Consider the following 11,869-nt stretch of genomic DNA (forward strand, 5'->3'; position numbering starts at 1 on the left):
TAGGTGCAAGAAAATATATTATCTATACGCCTGGTGCAAAAAACAAAAAAACACCTGAAAGTAAGTCAAAGTCAAGCAAGACAACTTACATCAAGCTCTTGGAGCGACAAACATCGATGTTTCATCAGTTTTGACTTATCGATGCTGCTTACCGAATAAGGCTTGCTGCAAGCCATATCGCCGAGTATGACTATATGCTAAAAGGACTAAACACCATCTGCATAAGAAATTAAGTTGCTGAAATATTGTGAATCAGTCAAACGGACTACAATTCCATTTTTTTTTTTTTCAAAATTAACTACTCAAAATTTTAGTTTGAAGTATTAGATAAATTCATATTTAACTTTTTCATTCAAAAATTGAAGTTTGATCACTTATCGCAAGGTTGTGTCGCTTACGTTCCATACATATATAAACCAAGTATAATCAAGTTTTATTTAAAGTTAAAACCAATTTCAATTCGATTGTTGGAAAATCAAAGTAAACAGAGCAATCAAAACTTATTGAGATTTAATTCCCTTGCCATAACTACTATCAGTCAGCCTAGTAGACACTTAAATATAAAAAATATCTTTATATCGTCTTTACGACAGCTATGTTCTGGAAGTGACCTAGAAAATTTTCCAACTTTCTTGAACGTACAGCAGACATTTCTACAGAAGTAAACAGTTTATATGTTCTGCACCTGTCTTAAGTGCTTCCATTTAATGCGACAGTGAAAAGAGAGGGCACCCAATAGTTATTTTGATCGTGTTCTCATTTTTTTCTTTTTTGTAGTTTCAGATGAATCTGTATTGTAGATTTATACCACGCTGTAAAAATGCATAATTTCACAGAAGAAAGAATTTCATACAGCCCAAAACTAGACGTTAAACGAAAGAAGTCCATGAGAACAGCTATCATAGTGTAGTAAAGATTGCTTGCCAACATAACATGGCAGTCCCGGTCTAGGACGAATGTTGCTGTAATTTAGCCCCAGGAGATATCGTCTCCAGCTGGCTATACGATACAATCTGTGTCCTTACATTTTCGAACAAGGGAATCTAGCACCCCCAATCAGCTCAAAAAATATCTGTGTATTGCGATTTCCGGGTTATTTCCCTTCATCAGCACAGAATAATCATTCGGCTCGAGGTGGCACTGCCAAATCCCCGTTCGATATATATAGTTTCTCTAACCGAACAATTATTTCTCTAGCCGAACAATTATTCTGTGCTGATGAAGGGAAATAACCCGGAAATCGCGATACACAGATATTGTTTTGAGCTGATTGGGAGTGCTAGATTCCCTTGTTCGAATATGTAAGGACAGAGATCGTGTCGTATAGCCAGCTGGAGACGATGTCTCCTGGGGCTAAATTACAGCAACATTCGTCCCAGGCCGGGACTGCCATATTATGTTGGCAAACAATCTTTACTACAAAGTGATGTTGCTGAATATCTCACGTTGTGAGATTTTAAAATAGTTATCTCAATAAATAAAGAATTCCAAATACTTTCTGAGTGGATTAGTAGCTGTTATAAACTGAATACATTGATATTGTGAAATATAAAAAGCACCATTTTTAACAAGTTAGTTTTTATCGTTATTTGCAGAGTTCATATAATGCATCAAATAGATAAATTCTTGTTGCTGAAAACATGAAAATCTCATATAACATCCCTTACAAGTTCTTTTAACACCTAATTCCTTTTTGTAGATGATCTATTGATATTTATACGCTATATATATTCAATTCATAATTTAAAAAAGTCAAATACACTACAGTAGGTTTATTTTCCATTATAAATGTCTTTTCACGAAAGCAAAATAGTTTTTCCCCTCTATATACTTGTCTAAAAAGACTGGTACAATTAAAAAAATACTAGTAACTTCCCAGCCCTTTATGAAACCTCTTTCAAGTGTTAGGTACAGAAAAGTTTTCTTAATATATCTAAACTATTGAAGATATGAAGTTCTATATCCATATATGAAATATCTTGAGGTCTATGTATATCAAATATGATTATGCTCAGTCCATATGTAACAACTATACTGTTGTCAATACATGCATATTACACAAACACACATACTTATGTGTGTGCATATATACATACACACACACACACACACACATATATATATATATACACACATACATATATATACATACCTGTTGTGTCGACGCCCCCAGGCGATGAAGTAGGATCTCCCAAGACATGTAAATAGAGGTAGTCTGGCCGTGGTAGGAGTGTTGAGTAGCAGTCGAGTAGCAGTTGTATAGCGATTGAGTAGAGATCATCCGAAGGTGCTAGATAGCAGTAGCTTGAGACATAACAATACCGACATACGTACGTACATACATACATACATACATACATACATACATACATACATACATACATACATACATATATACATACATACATACATAGTACGTTTACATGTATCTAATTTCTAGAAAATGGCTGAATAATCAATCGATTTGAAATGGAAAACTATGTTATTTGCGTGTTTTTTCAAGAAATCTAAGTTGTTAATAGCTTGAATTATGAAATAATTCAGGTTCAACAATACGTAGATTGCTAGAATAATAGCAATTCCTTCGATCATATATCAGTGAACCACTTAAAGGAGTTTGGTTTCGTCGTGCATTTAGCTTCAGGAGACTTTTGAACAGAAATTCTGAGCTACAGGTTATTATGTATGTCCAACACCTTGTACTGTCATGTATATTATGAAACAGCGATCAGCATTGTTAAATAAGTTTGAGTTCCTGATGAGCCGAGTCTGTTATATAATTTCTTTCCCTGATTTGAAGGGTATATTGACTCGTATCCTTCATAAAGCTAGGAACCTCAAACATTCTCATTTCCATTTCGTTTTAATCAAAGCCATGTACGAAAACAAAATAAAATATAGCTGCAATTATAGAAAGTTGAATACTTGAAATAGTTTCGATTACAGATTGAAGGCGTCTCACTATTGTATACTTCTGAGAAAGATATGAGCATCATAATTTCCTAATTCCATAACTATAAGGATTTGTTTGATTATTATTCAAATACACGTTGATTTTGTCAAAATGCCACAATGAACTGTAATTATGATTAAATAGTCCAATGAAAGTTATGCTTTACTAATATCAATCGGTACATTAAACTACTATCTGCTCAAACTAAATTTCACTAACGTTCCCAAGATATGAAATAAATGAATTTAGAAAATTTGATCATTTTAAGATCATTGTTGACAGCCGGTTCAAATTTTGTATTTACTCACCATTACTAAACAATCTTCCTTCACAGTTGGCTACATTTTACTCACCATTAGTAACACATCTTCATTATAGAATTCTACATAAACGCTTTTTGGTTTATTGTCCTATTCTTCTAAATTCTTTAACAGTTTCTGTGCGTACCTGACAATCCTGAAAATAGTTTCTAATACTATAACGACTTGAAACGTTTTGCGTATTTAATAAGCTTTAAGTGGTAACGTACTTTAAGTGGTAACGTACTTTAAGTGGTAACGTACTTTAAGATTGAGTGGCAGTATATGATTAGGATTGTGGAGCTCCATAGTGCTTGTGTGCGAGGCAAAATTTCATTCGAATCATTTTATTAGTTAGTTTCGATCCTCTTTGACAGTATTTAGTAGTAAATGTATATGGTTGGAAGGGTGCTAAAAAAAATCTGGATATATACACTTCTTACAGTTACAATATTGGATCGATAATCTGTCTCAACGATGTTTTCAGTTTATCTCTGAAAAACAACATTAATGAAGTTGAATATCTATAACTAAGATAAATAAAACAGTGCTTTAATGTTTCTACGCAACCTTCCATTTGTCATTTAGAATTAAATAGTAGAAAGTATTATTCGAATTCTAGTTTGTGTGCGAACTTAAACTAAATGTTACATTTCAAATAAACTCATTTTGGTTACGTACCTTTCTTATTTTCTTGTTGCTACTGGCACTTGTTTCAGCCTTTTTATTCTTTAGCTTCACATCAAGAACATAAACATACAGGCAATTTCTAGTTCAACTATTTTCATCTATAACGATGAAAGAGATCTATTACTACACGTGGCGATGTTTCGCAGTCTAAATGTATGGAATATCAAGCTACTGCGTATTTTAGTTAATTAGAAATAAAATTCATATTAAGAGATTTCTAATTTCCCATTGCAATTTCTTTAAATATAAGAGTCAGGGAAAATGACACTAATATTTCTATATCAAATCAAATGGCAAGCAATCTATATTAATTAATTAGTCTGGAGGAATATGAATGTTTTAATCAATGTAAGACTTATCTTCTTACAAAATATCATATTTTCTAAATACATTATTCTCGTGATGTAAACCGTAAATTTTGAAATTAAGCAATTAGCTAAGCATATAACCTTAAATTAAATTTACATAACAGCTGGAGGCAGAATAAATGAGTGTATTAGAGAAAGAGAAAGAAGAGGGAAAGTATTTGGCTGTCCAAAATTATTGCATACCCAAAAGTTATTCAGTTGTCAAAATAAATCAACAAATAAAAAGTTATACACAAATCAAGAATGTCAGATAACTGTGTGGGTTAGGATGCTGGTTCCCGGATCAAAGAGTTTCACCGCCGTAGGCAAGGAGAGCATTGTTGCTGGGTTTTTGTTTTGTTTTTGTTTTTTGCTTTCGGATTTTCTTTTTTTTTTTTTTTTTTTTTTGTCTATTACCGACAAGTCGGTACTGACTGGGAAGGTCTATGAATAAAGGCATTCCATCTGTGAGCATAACCCAGCATTTTGTTGCATCTTTCGTATTTTCTCCTGATAATTTTGAACAAAAAACACAATCTTCTGCTGTTTAGGGATAGTTTACATTTAGGCAATAATTTCTCGTTTCTGCCTTATCAACAGAGTCTAATAGCATATACCATTCAAATATTCTATTTTTATTACTGATTCGTGTGTGTCAGGAGCAGAGATTATCTGGAAAATGCCTGATGTAAGTTGATTCTTTATATATTTTACTGAGTTTTCAATGAATTGCTTGTAATCCGTCTCAAGAAGTCAAATTAAACAAATCACCAAAATATGTGGAGTTCTACAGGGTGTGATATCTCCACGTAATTCGCTTTCTGATTTTGACCTATTGATTAATATATGTTTAGTTTCCCAAATCGTGATGATCTCGTTCAATTTTATCCTTTTCATGTGATTTTTCAATTATATCCCCATAGTTAACAGATAACTAGAAATTATTATGATTTCCGAACCTGCTATAAGAATCATTCTTTCTAATAATGCAATGCAACGTAAGGCTACGTTGAACAGTCAATGTCTCTCAACATGCACAGAACCATTCAAAGAGATTATAAATTTAAAATGAAAACATTTGCTCTCGTACGACGTCGCTGTACGTTGGAAAATTTCCTCAAGCCAAGAAGATTGTCTCAAGAGGTTCTTGTACTTGGCTACTAATGTTTTTGATCAAATATGCTATATGTCTCCATCTTTTTACTGTTAGAAAACAATACTATTCGGTTCATTTAAAGCGGCGACCTAGCTGACCCAACACACATTACACATGTTCATATCTCTTATCTATTATACATATGAGTACATACGCATACATGCCGTCTGTATGTGAATTTGTATACATATATATATATATATATATATATATATATATATATATATATATATATATATATATATATATATAGTACGTAGTGCTTTTGCGCATATACATATATAAATCGTGAAATGTATGTTAGATGACATTATTTTGGTTCTACTTCAGAGTATTGAGCATTCCTCATCAATTGCATGAATATATATCCTATAATGTATATTGGGAGATATTCACAGACACACGGACTCACACATAATGCTTTATAGCTTGTAGATAATATTGTGACTTGTAACGTTGACAGTTCAAATTTCGGTGAGATCAGCTTTATCTCTACAAATTAATTACTCGTCAAGTACTGGAATTGATATAATCCTAGTTTTGTTCCCTTCACACCAAATTTTTTACCTTGTGTCTATGTTAGAAATCATTATTATTAATTCTTTTTTTAAGTTCTCTAAAAATTTTCTTGTTTATGTTTGTTTGTTTTTTACTTCTGTATATTTTGGCAGTTGAACAACGGAATCGTCAGTCGTAGATAAAAGGCCTTATATCCGTGATCCCGTATGTCCGTGATCCCGTATGTCCGTGATCCCGTATGTCCGTGATCTTTCAGGTCCAGTTCACGAATAGCATCTGAAATACACTCAGACTCACATACATGTATATGTGTGTCCATATGAATTTATAAACTTTATATATGTATATCTGTGTGCGTGTATGTATATATGTATGCATGGGTGGGTGAATGATTGGATGGATGCACGTATGTATGTGTACATGCATCTTTTCCTCTTTTCTCTTCTTTTGTGGATGGAAATTACCAACCGCGAGAAAAACTCGTGTAAACTGTCACTTTATATAAGTAAATTTATCCTTCCACTCTCCTCCAGGTATTGAGTGCTATATCAAATATAAATAAAAGAGTATTCGGTTTCATAAAGTAGATTATAAATGATTTTATTTTAAGCCAACGTTGACGGACACTTCCCCGTACAAGTTTGCAAAGTTCATCAGTCTGCTTTACTGGGAAAGAAGCGCATAACAAAGCAGACGAAATTACAAGATCACAAATGAACACTTTCCTCCCATGGCTAACTGGTAAAAGCTTTCTTAAGAGGTAAAATCTTTCCTCTCATGACCCAACACACGTCCCACAGTAGGTTCTTGACTTTATTGCTCACTAATGCTTGTCACTATGACTACAGAGGATTAAAATATAACTAGTAAAGGGAAAGCTTTCACCCCTAGGCAAAAGAAGGAAAGTTTCACCCCATAGCCTTGTAACATCATTTGAATTTGTTACGAACTCCTGTTCCTAAAATGATGGAATAAAGAAGAACATCGCCACAAGAGACCGATAGAGTAAATGCTAGGCTTACAAAGTTCTGTGGTCGATTCTTTCGACTAAAGGTGGTGCTCCAGCATGGCCGCATTCAAATGACTGAAATAAGTAAAAGAGTGGAAAAATTAGGGTTCTCAAAACCTGAAAGGAAAAGGCTGATTAGAAGACTACAGATTCAAGCCATCAATGGAACTGTAAAGATATGTAAAACTTGCCAAAAATTTAGCACATAAATACATATGCATGCATCTAGACATGAAAATATATACATAAAAACGCATTCATAAAACAAACATACAAATCTGCGCATACACTGACACCAAATACTGCACACACACACACACACACACACACACATGCACAAATACCTAGATGATGTTGATAAAAGTTCCAATGAAGGAGCCTTGAATCTATGTTGGAGTCCGGCTCTTTCTCTATGGACAAGAAATACAGAAATGAAACTGATTGATAACATGCATACATACATACATACATACATACATGATATTCATACATACGTAAATGCACTCCAGGTTAAATAACTTTAAAGTCTGTAGTGTTTTCCTGTAACTGAGTTGTTTCTTTAGAAGCATACTTTTGGTATATTAGATATGGTGAGAATCGTAACCAAGCCTGCCAACAACAAACATTTTCCAATGGGTTTCCTTTATCTCTTGTTACAAATGTTCGCAGGATTCATCCCATCAGAATGTCTTTAAGCTGCTGCCAACTGATTAGCAGATAGCTGATTAGAGCGGTGGATTCGATTTCAGAGGGAACGCCAACAAAAAAGAATGTGGATTTCTGACTTCGGAGAGATGTGTGTGTGTGTGTGTGTGTGTGTGTGTGTGTGTGTGTGTGTGTGTGTGTGTGTGTGTGTGTACTCGTTCAGAAATATATGAATGTCTTGGCAAAGTCTGGATGTATCACAACTTCTCTAGATTGGCAAAGTGATGCCTTAGTACCGACTTTTTATATTGTCGAAGTCTGTTAATGCAGTTTTTACCCTCTCAAAATCCATGCAGGCTATCATATGACAGTGGGTTCTTCTGCAGAGACGTTATCAGCTTCTCTCTGATAATTCGCACTGCAATCATTGTGGTATATGAAGTTAAGAAAACGGATCTATAGTTTTTAATCCGTCTCTATTTCCTCCTTTTTGGTATCATATCATTACCCCCTATTTCAGTGCTTTGGAGGAAATTGCTAACGGAAAGGGATTTTTTTCCCTCTTTTTTATTAAAAAATTCTCTGCAGTGGTTTAACTTTGCTTCGTATGTATATATGTGTGCGTGTGTGTGTGTGTGTGTGTGTGTGTGTGTGTGTGTGTGTGTGTGTGTGTGTGTATACGTCTTTTGTAGAACTGTAGGTAAGCCGTCGGTGTCTATGCAGAGTACGTAGCCATCTTGTTGACTGCAGATAATACATCTGTTTCTTCAATATGAATGATGTATGTGTCCATGTATGAGTATCTGTATCAACAAGTATGTATCTATATTCATGTGTATGTGTTTTGCTGTGTGCAAGGATCTACAGTCAAACAGCTCAATGAGCGCAGAGTCCTTTTTTTTGTGAGTAGAAAAGGGGAAGCAATGTTGTATTGTGTGTTCAGTATTTCATATATACATGTATAGTGTGGCTGTGTAGTAAGGAACCTGTATCTATTGTTGAATCGACATGTTTAATCCTACAGAAAAAAAGAATATTGTTGAATCTATCTTTGTTCTCACAGATACGCGTATTATATACGTGTGTATGTGTATGAGTGTGTATTCATATATGTATATGCGTATATATACGTTTATGTGTATGTATATGCCTGAAGGCATGTACGTATATGTCTATGCTTGTATGTGTGCATAACAGTCTCTTACCGGAGCACATACACATGCACACACACACACACATGTATGTGTCTGTATCTATTTGCATGTGTATATAACATAAAAGTTTATAAGAAATATTTTGCATTATCATCACATCCTTTATTTATCTTTCTGGTTTTTCATTTTCTCTTCCATCATTCCTTCTCACTTGTTGAAAGTCCTTACTGTTCAGGTTGAATGACGATATTTGAAAATTTGGGCGTGTCGATACTGGAATAAACCACAGGATATGACTTGTCTAAGGGAAATGGACGAAGAAGGGTTGGGAGTAAAGGAAAACACCGCGGTAACAGAACAATATAAAAAAAAAATAGAATGAAAAATTTGAAACTCTTCGTGACATTTATTTCAGCAAGCCTCTACAAACTGATCGGAGATTTCCTTTATTTCCACCAGTGTATATTAGGCATTGGTCACGATTTTTCCTAAGACACTAAGCATGGCTGTACTCTTTCTAATAACGGGATAGGAGGCTTTTGGGAAGCTGGAATCCGTATTTGGAAACATATAGATCTAGAATCAATATTCTATATCATTTCTGGAGGAATTTCTTTAACCAACAGAAGTTTGTGATAATGTCTAAATCCGACCTGTTTATGGCTGGTTGTGATTTTTATCACAAATAACAGAGACTAAGTTTATTAGAAAGAGATTCACTTCTGGAGTAACCGAAGGCATAACTATCCGGCCAATCAGGGTCTGGTGCAGGCATAGTTACTCCAACTCAATCGTTTTCAAAGACCCAGTGTTGGAAACTGAGTAAACTTTCACGTATCTTGAGTCTGTTATAACTTATAACTGTACAATAGCTGAAGCAACTACAAAAACCAGTGTGGATTTAGTTTCACTTCCTTGATACTTGTGGAACAGCCACTACATACCACTTGAGACGATAGTGGATGTCTATTTAGTAATAATTTGTCTTATTGGTCTGATGTTTCGATTCTATATGAGCGGCAATCAAGGATCGTAACAAGTTCTATATAAAAATGCTGCTGGGCATCTTTTGTATCGCCACGAAATATTTAATGATGAATAGAAGCAATCTTATGTGATGCAAGCACGAGGAAATTGAACGTGACCTAATCAAATATCAATGAAAATCCATAAACAAATCCTTTCTGGGATTACTGGATTACCGATGCTCCATAGGCAGATGTTTAATGCATAATGTTGACTGACAAGCCCTAGAACACACCCACATACGATCGAAAATCTTGGAGACATATGTGCTTCGCTAAGATCAATATGTTTGAAATGAAATTATTCAATTACGTTGAGTGTAAATGCAGCTGTTCAAAGAAGACACACTGCACAAATGATGCTAATGTTTCAAATGATTATACTGCATGCAGCTACTTCAGAAGTATTAAGGCGGTTTCGGTGCACCACATACGATGACACTGTCAAAAACGCAGTGTGTGTCAATCCTTCGCAGCATTTGTTTAGTCAATAATGATTTTTTAATACCGACCAACGTCGGTGATTTGAAACCGACTAGCGAATCAGTTGACATATTTTAATTCGTAAACCTCTTAAGCAGATATAATCTAGTGCTGTTCAGCATTTTGTTTTCTAATATAAACATATGTGTGCGTGCGAGATGGAGAGGAGAGAATAAGTGGGTGCATGTAAGTATACATAAAATATGTATGTATGTATGTACATATATATATATGTATGTATGTACACACACACACACACATGTATATATATATATATATATATATATATATACATATATATACATATATATACATATACACTGCATGATTTACGTTCTTGTCCTATTTTTTTATCTTATATATATGTATATACATAAATACATATATGTATGTATATATATATATATATACATATATATGTATACATACATATATATATGCATATATATATGCATATATATATATACATGTTTATATACATATATATATATATTTATACATGTGTGTATATATATATATATTATATATTTATATATATATATATATATATATATATATATATATATAATATAAATAATATATAAATATATCCATATATCCATACATATATGTACATACCTACATCTATATGTATATATTCATGCATGTATCTGGGATATATATATATATATATATATATATATATATATGGATCTCATCCATAATGTGAAAGTGACACCGACGCTACTCTCGGAGCACAACATAGTAGAGCTGACTATGTACGGAGCAAAGGAAACCATGGACATGCAGCCTACAAAAAACTCTCAAAATCTTTCCAGCTTGAACTTCCATAAGGCAAACTGGAAACAAATTGAGAAAGAGCTGGTCAAACAAAACTGGCCTAAATGTCTCTCCTCACTGGACATCGACATGAAACTTCAACAGTTCATGTCTGTAATGCAACCCATATGCTACAAATGTGTCCCGGAGAGAAAGACCACTGTACACAGGAACAAAATCCCCAATGAGAGGAAAATTCTTATGAGACGGCGTACAAAAATTTCAAATCGCCTAAACAAACAAATTGAAAGCAGTGAAAAATCCCGCCTGAAAATACAACTACTGGAGATGGAAAACAATCTGCAACTCTCTCATGAAAAAGAAAGAGCAGACAAAGAAGCCTGGTCTATAGACAATATAAAATCTAACCCCAGAGCCTTCTACAATTTTTACCAAAGGAGCAACGTCAGTGCACTGCAGGATAGGGTCACTCCTCGAAAAAGATGGTTCACTCACAGGAAACTCAATGAGGATAAGCGAAATACTAAATGAGCAATTCAAAAGTGTTTTCACTCCAGCCCGAGAACACTTGCAAGTCAGCAATCTAGCTGACTTTTTTTACTGATGCAGATATAAAAACAGAGGCAGTGATGATTGATTACATCAATATAAAAGAAGACAATTTAACAAGGGCTATGGATGAACTGAACCCAAACTCAGCTACTGACCCTGATGAATTCCCAGCAATCCTTCTAAAAGCATGTAAGCGAGTCCTAACAAGACCACTGCAGTCCCTCTTTCAGAGCTTCCTTGAAACTGGCAAACTTCCA

At 34.1% G+C, this 11,869-nt stretch overlaps 1 protein-coding gene and 1 long non-coding RNA gene across 2 annotated transcripts in view; one reads left to right on the forward strand and one right to left on the reverse strand.

Annotated features, from left to right (window-relative positions):
• The window catches only part of LOC106883934 (protein Wnt-5b), a 299,459-nt gene that overhangs the window by 77,805 nt on the left and 209,785 nt on the right, over positions 1-11,869 (forward strand). The window lies entirely within an intron of this gene.
• The window catches only part of LOC149136450 (uncharacterized), a 19,824-nt gene continuing 14,503 nt past the window's right edge, over positions 6,549-11,869 (reverse strand). Inside the window, exon 3 of the long non-coding RNA XR_016240901.1 lies at positions 6,549-7,048. This is a non-coding gene — a long non-coding RNA (uncharacterized LOC149136450). The remainder of the gene's footprint in view (positions 7,049-11,869) is intronic.

Source organism: Octopus bimaculoides, chromosome 3, assembly GCF_046866305.1.
Source record: "Octopus bimaculoides isolate indiv1 chromosome 3, ASM4686630v1, whole genome shotgun sequence".
In the NCBI taxonomy this organism is placed as follows: domain Eukaryota; kingdom Metazoa; phylum Mollusca; class Cephalopoda; order Octopoda; family Octopodidae; genus Octopus; species Octopus bimaculoides.